At 46.7% G+C, this 5996-nt stretch overlaps 1 pseudogene; it reads right to left on the bottom strand.

Moving 5' to 3' along the window:
- Positions 1-1124: 1124 nt before the first annotated feature.
- On the bottom strand, positions 1125-3338 carry LOC133248841 (17-beta-hydroxysteroid dehydrogenase type 6-like; annotated as a pseudogene).
- Between the last annotated feature and the right edge of the window lie 2658 nt (positions 3339-5996).

Raw genomic sequence — 5996 nt, 5'->3', positions numbered from 1 at the left:
CAAGTGATGGAGTTTCAGCTTCAGCTTCAGTCCTTCCGATGAATATTCAGGACTGATTTCCTTTGGGATTGACTGGTTTGATCTCCTTGCAGTCCAAGGTACTCTCAAGAGTCTTCTCCAACACCATAGTTCAAAAGCATCAATTCTTCAGCGCTCAGCTTTCCTATAGTCCAACTCTCATGTCCATACATGACTACTGGAAAAATCATAGCTTTGACTAGACAGACCTTTGTGGGTAAAGAAATGTCTCTGCTTTTTAATATGTTGTCTAGGTTGGTCATAGCTTTTCTCCGAAGGAGCAAGCATCTTTTAATTTCATGGCTGTAGTCACCATCTGCAGTGATTTTGGAGCCCCCCAAAAATAAAGTCTCTCACTGTTTCCATTGTTTCCCCATCTATTTGCCATGAAGTGATGGGACCAGATGCTATGACCTTTGTTTTTTGAGTGCTGAGTTTTAAGCCAGCTTTTTCACTCTCCTCTTCCACTTTCATCAAGAGGCTCTTTACTTCTTTGCTTTCTGCCATAGAAGTCATGAATTTTGCCTAACTAAAAAATTTGTGACATTTTGATTCCACTTGTATGACTTAGTATGAATAGAATGCTAACTTTTAATTTAAAAAATGAGATATACAACAAGCACCAAAGGTTTACTGAATAGCACAGGGAACTATAGTTAATATCTTGTAATATTCTATAATGGAAAATGATTTCAAAAATAATACATGTGTATGTGTACAACTGAATCACATTGTGTGTATTTGAAAATTTTTAAGTCAACTATACTTCAATTAAAAAAAACCAAATATATATATATATATATATATATATATATATATATATATTATTTTTTTAAAGCACAGAGAATAGAAGGAAAACAGAAACCAAAGAGAAAAGGAAAATAACTCCATGGTAGTTAACTTTCTTTAGACAAGTCCTGAGAACTCAATATCGTCATTTGAAAGTGAATGACATTTATACCCAAGTGGAATGTCTATGGGTCACCAGTAAGAACACAATCAAGTGCTGAGAACACAGCTCAGCTCCTGTGCTGCCCCCCAGATACCCTTGCAGACTTTCAGCCAGAGCCCCCACCTCCACCCCTCCTCTAGAAAGTCTACCCTGATCACCCTGCTCACTCAGTAGCAAGAAACCCAGACTTTCTGTTGAGAGAAGAGGGGACACCAGACAGTTAGTCTGCAAGGACACAGTCTCATCAGGGAAATCTCTCCCCAACACTGCAAACCTTCAAGGTCAGGAGGTAGGGGTGAGGGATGGAAGAGGCTCATCTGATCAGCTGGGTGAGGTGAAGAAGGCAGGTGGGACTTCACGTCCAGGAAAACACTGTGGACTCTTCCCCAGGGTGCTGACAATGGGTCTCCTCTCACACAGAAAGAAGAAGTAAACAAACAAGAAATGTGGCGGTACCTTTGTCCCCACACGCTCCTTCACCCACTCGGTGGCCGCAGCAACACTCTCAGTCTCGCTGATGTCTGGTTCCTCAGCTGCTCTGCTCCTTGCTCCGTCACACACGCAGCCAAGACCCTCAAGCCTTGCAGGTAGAGCTGCCTGGCCAGCTGGTTCTCGAAGCCCGAGTCACAGCCAGTGATGAAGATGAACTTGTCCCGGAGGTGGCTCACCACCTGCCTCTCCTGCTACCAGCGCAGGAGGTAGTACAGGCCCAAGAGGACCGCCAGATACAGCCACATGGCTTTGTAGGGGACGGACACACACAGGTTGTGATGAATAAGGTCTGGTTAGTGATCAGACAGGAGCAATTAAGAACATGCACCAAGCTGGTTGGCATGGAGGCTCCAGACTCTCTGGCATGGACTTCTCAAGATTTTCCTGTTCACCTTCTTCAGTGAGTTATTACTGACGACGATTCCAGCGCTTGCTTTTAGGTACTCTTAACCCGCTTCTCATCAATACCATTGCATTTCCAACACAAAACCTTAAGGATGACAATACCTTTGCCAACCTCACTTTCCTGGTCCTCCCACTCCTCCTGCTTCCCTCTGCCCCCTCTCACTTCTCAATCCTCACACCCACACAACACATTAGAAGTTTTGCATTCCAAATTTCATGGTTTACAATCAAATTGTTCCTTTTTTCTTACTGAAGCCTGTGACCTGGGTCTCCCAGGCTATTTTACATCACAGGAGGATTTTTCTAATGAAGATTATTATAATGGGATACACTTGGAATCAAGACACACATGACTTCAAAGCCCAGCTCTGCTGCCAACAGGCTGTGTGACCTTGGCAGCTGGTGAGCCTCTGACCATGTTTCCTCTCTGGCTCAGCTCACAGAAGTCCCTCCTGAAAGACTAAGTCCCCTCAGCCTCTCTAGGATTAGAAGGAGAGGGCAAAAGAGAATAAGGTTTCTCCTGATACAGTGGCTCTCTGGACCAGAAAGATGTTCAGAAGAGCAGTGGGGGTGTCAGAGAAAAGAGAGGGGACATGAAGGGAATGAGGGGACACAAGCAATGGTGAGACTTCTCCCAGATGCTGGGATGGGTGTTGGAAGGACTCACACAAAGCTGCTCTAACACGTGTTCCCCTTTGACTCCAAGAAGATGTTCTGTCCACATACCTGGATGCTGGGTTCCATTGCTCTCTCTCCTTCTGTGGTCAGACCCTGCCCTGCCAGGCACCACAGACAACATCCAGACCACCCAGACATAGAGAAAAGCCTGATTTGAACCTTGATGTCATATCATTAATTGGAATGCTAACTCCCCCAAGCAGGGAGTTCAATAATTGGAAAGGAATTAGCTCAATTTGTATGAGGGTTATGGTGGAGAGGAGAAATGAGCTGCCTGCTCAGGAGACTGGAGGAAGGACCCGAGACTGGATCCCAAAACAGCTGTGCATACAGGGGTTCACAGGGATGAGAAGAATACCACTCAGTAATGTGGCTGGACCACCAGGGGCACTGAGCTGATGAGAGAGGCAGGGGCAGAAGGAGCCAGAGTCAGTGCCCTGGGCATCTCCTCACCATCCACATTTATCACAGCTCCGACTCCAAGTCAGGAAAGACGATGGACACTGAGTGGAAGGAGAGGATTCCCCAATGACACAGAGGCTCCATGCCCCTGGAGCCCACCCCAGCAGCCAAGATACACAGAGAGGAGGAGAGATTCAGCCTCTAGTGGTCACTGTCACCTGCAGCGTGCTGACTGCCTCCTGAAAGGAGTTGTCCCTCGGGTGGCAATCTGCAGTGGTAATAGAAAGGATGGTCCTGCAGAAAGCAGCCTGTGCCTGCTTCCTGGGTGACCAGCAGGACCCTCCTACAGGGATTCCCCAAAGGGTGAGGAAGAAGAAGGCCAGGATGGAGGATGGTGCCCTAGAAACTGTCAGGAAGCCAGGGAGATATGCAAGTCTTTTACAAACACTAAGCCTGTTAATACGGAATGAAGCAGGGCAAAGACTAATAGAGTTTTGCCAAGAAAATGCACTGATCATAACAAACACCTTCTTCCAACAACACAAGAGAAAACTCTACACATGGCATCACCAGATGGTCAACACTGAAATCAGATTGATTATATTCTTTGCAGCCAAAGATGGAGAAGCTCTATACAGTCAGCAAAAACAAGACCAGGAGCTGACTGTGGCTCCGATCATGAACTCCTTATTGAGAAATTCAGACTTAAATTGAAGAAAGTAGGGAAAACCACTAGACCATTCAGGTATGACATAAATCAAATCCCTTATGATTATACAGTGGAAGTGAGAAATAGATTTAAGGGCCTAGATCTGATAGATAGAGTGCCTGATAAACTATGGATGGAGGTTCATGACATTGTACAGGAGACAGGGATCAAGACCATCCCCATGGAAAAGAAATGCAAAAAAGCAAAATAGCTCTCTGGGGAGGCCTTACAAATAGCTGTAAAAAGAAGAGAAGCGAAAAGCAAAGGAGAAAAGGAAAGATATAAGCATCTGAATGCAGAGTTCCAAAGAAGAGCAAGAAGAAATAAGAAAGCCTTCCTCAGGGATCAATGCAAAGAAATAGAGGAAAACAACAGAATGGGAAAGACAAGAGATCTCTTCAAGAAAATGAGAGATACCAAGGGAACATTTCATGCAAAGATGGGCTCGATAAAGGACAGAAATGGTATGGACCCTAACAGAAGCAGAAGATATTAAGAAGAGATGGCAAGAATACACAGAAGAACTGTACAAAAGAGATCTTCACAACCCAGGTAACAGCTGAAGAGTTAGTAAAGGCCCACAAGGACCATCAGGTACAGCCACATGGCTTTGCAGGGGACAGACACACACAGGCTGGGGTGAAATAGAATCTGGCTATTGACCAGACAGGAGGAATTAAGAACATGCACCAAGTTGGTTGGCCAGTCAACTTCCAGACTCTCTGGCAGGGAGTTCTCAAGATTTTCTTATTCACCTTCTTCAGTGAGCATGACTGACTCAGATCCCAGTCTTGTTTTTCGGTACATTTAACCCACTTCTCATCGATACCATTGCATTTCCAACACAAACTTTTAAGGATGACAATACTTTTCCAACCTCACTTTCCTGGTCCTCCCACTCCTCCCTGTTTTCCTCTGCCCACCTCCTCCCTCTAAATTCCCCCTCCCCTATGCAAACACACACATTAGACCCTTGCATCCCAGGTTTCATGGTTCACAATTATCCTTGTCCTTTTTTCTGGTTAAGTCTCAGACCTGGGTCTCCCAGATCTAGTGGAGTTTCTTACAAAGGGAATACACCTGGAATCAAGACACACGTGGCTTCAAAGCCCAATTCTCCTACCAACTAGCTGTGTGCCCTGGGCAGCTGGCTTAGCCTCTGACCTGGTTTCCTCCTCTAGCTCAGCTCACAGAATTCCCTCCTGAAAGACTAAGTCCACTCAGCCTCTCTAGGATTAGAAGGAGAAGGCAAAAGAGAATAAGGCTCTCCTGATACAATGGTTCTCTGGACCCAAAAGGTGGTCAGAAGAGCAGTGGGGGTGTCTGAGGCAAAGAGAGGGGACACGAAGGGAATGAGGGGACACAGGCAATGGTGAGACTTCTCCCAGATGCTGGAATGAGTGGTGAAAGGACTCAAACAAAGCTGCTCTAACAATTGTTCCCCTTTCATTCCATGAGATTCCCTGATCACAGGCTTGGGTGCCCAGCTCCATCACCCTCTACACACTCTGCATAGACTGCCCTGCCAAGCACCACACCCAGCAACCAGACCACTGTGACATGGAGAAAAGACTGATGGAAAAGCCTGGTTTCACAGGGACCATGGGTCAGGGTGGGCTTCCCTTGTGGTTCAGCTGGAAAGAATCTGCCTGCAATGTGGGAAACCTGGGTTGGATCCCTGGGATAGGAAGATCCTCTGGAGAAGGGAAAGGCTACTCACTCTAGTATTTTGGCCTGGAGAATTCCATGGAGTGTATAGTCCAGGGGTCACAAAGAGTTGAACATGACTGAGCAACTTTCTTATGGGGTGGGGTGGACTTCCCAGGTGGCCCTAGTGGTAAAAAACCTGCCTGCTAAAGCAAGAAACATAGGAGACATGGTTTTGATCCCTGATTCGGAGAGATCCCGTGAAGGAGGGCATGGCAAACAACTCCAGTATTCTTGCCTGGTGAAACTCAGGGATAAGGAAGCCTGGTGGGCTACAGTCCATGGGATTGCAGAGAGTCCAAACACTGAAGCAATTTAGTGCCCATGGATGCATGGGATGGGGTATGCCCTCCCATTAGTAGGAAGGTCAGTAAACCACAGTAATTGGAACAGAATTAGTTCATTTGTATGAGGGGGTGGAGAGGAGGAGAGAGCTGCCTGCTCAGGAGACTGAAGAAAGGTCCTGAGACTGGACCACAGAATGGCTAGGCATAGAGGGGGTTCATGGGGAGGGGGAGGATACCATCCAGGAATGGGGCTGGACCACGAGGGGCACGGAGCTGGTGGGAGGGTCAGGGACAGAAGGAGCTGGGGTCAGTGTCCCTGGCATCTCCTCACCATCCACGTTTATCA

Source organism: Bos javanicus, chromosome 5 (assembly GCF_032452875.1).
Source record: "Bos javanicus breed banteng chromosome 5, ARS-OSU_banteng_1.0, whole genome shotgun sequence".
Lineage (NCBI taxonomy): Eukaryota > Metazoa > Chordata > Mammalia > Artiodactyla > Bovidae > Bos > Bos javanicus.
The sequence above is the reverse complement of the archived record's forward strand: the minus strand, read 5'-3'. Positions and strand labels throughout refer to the sequence as shown.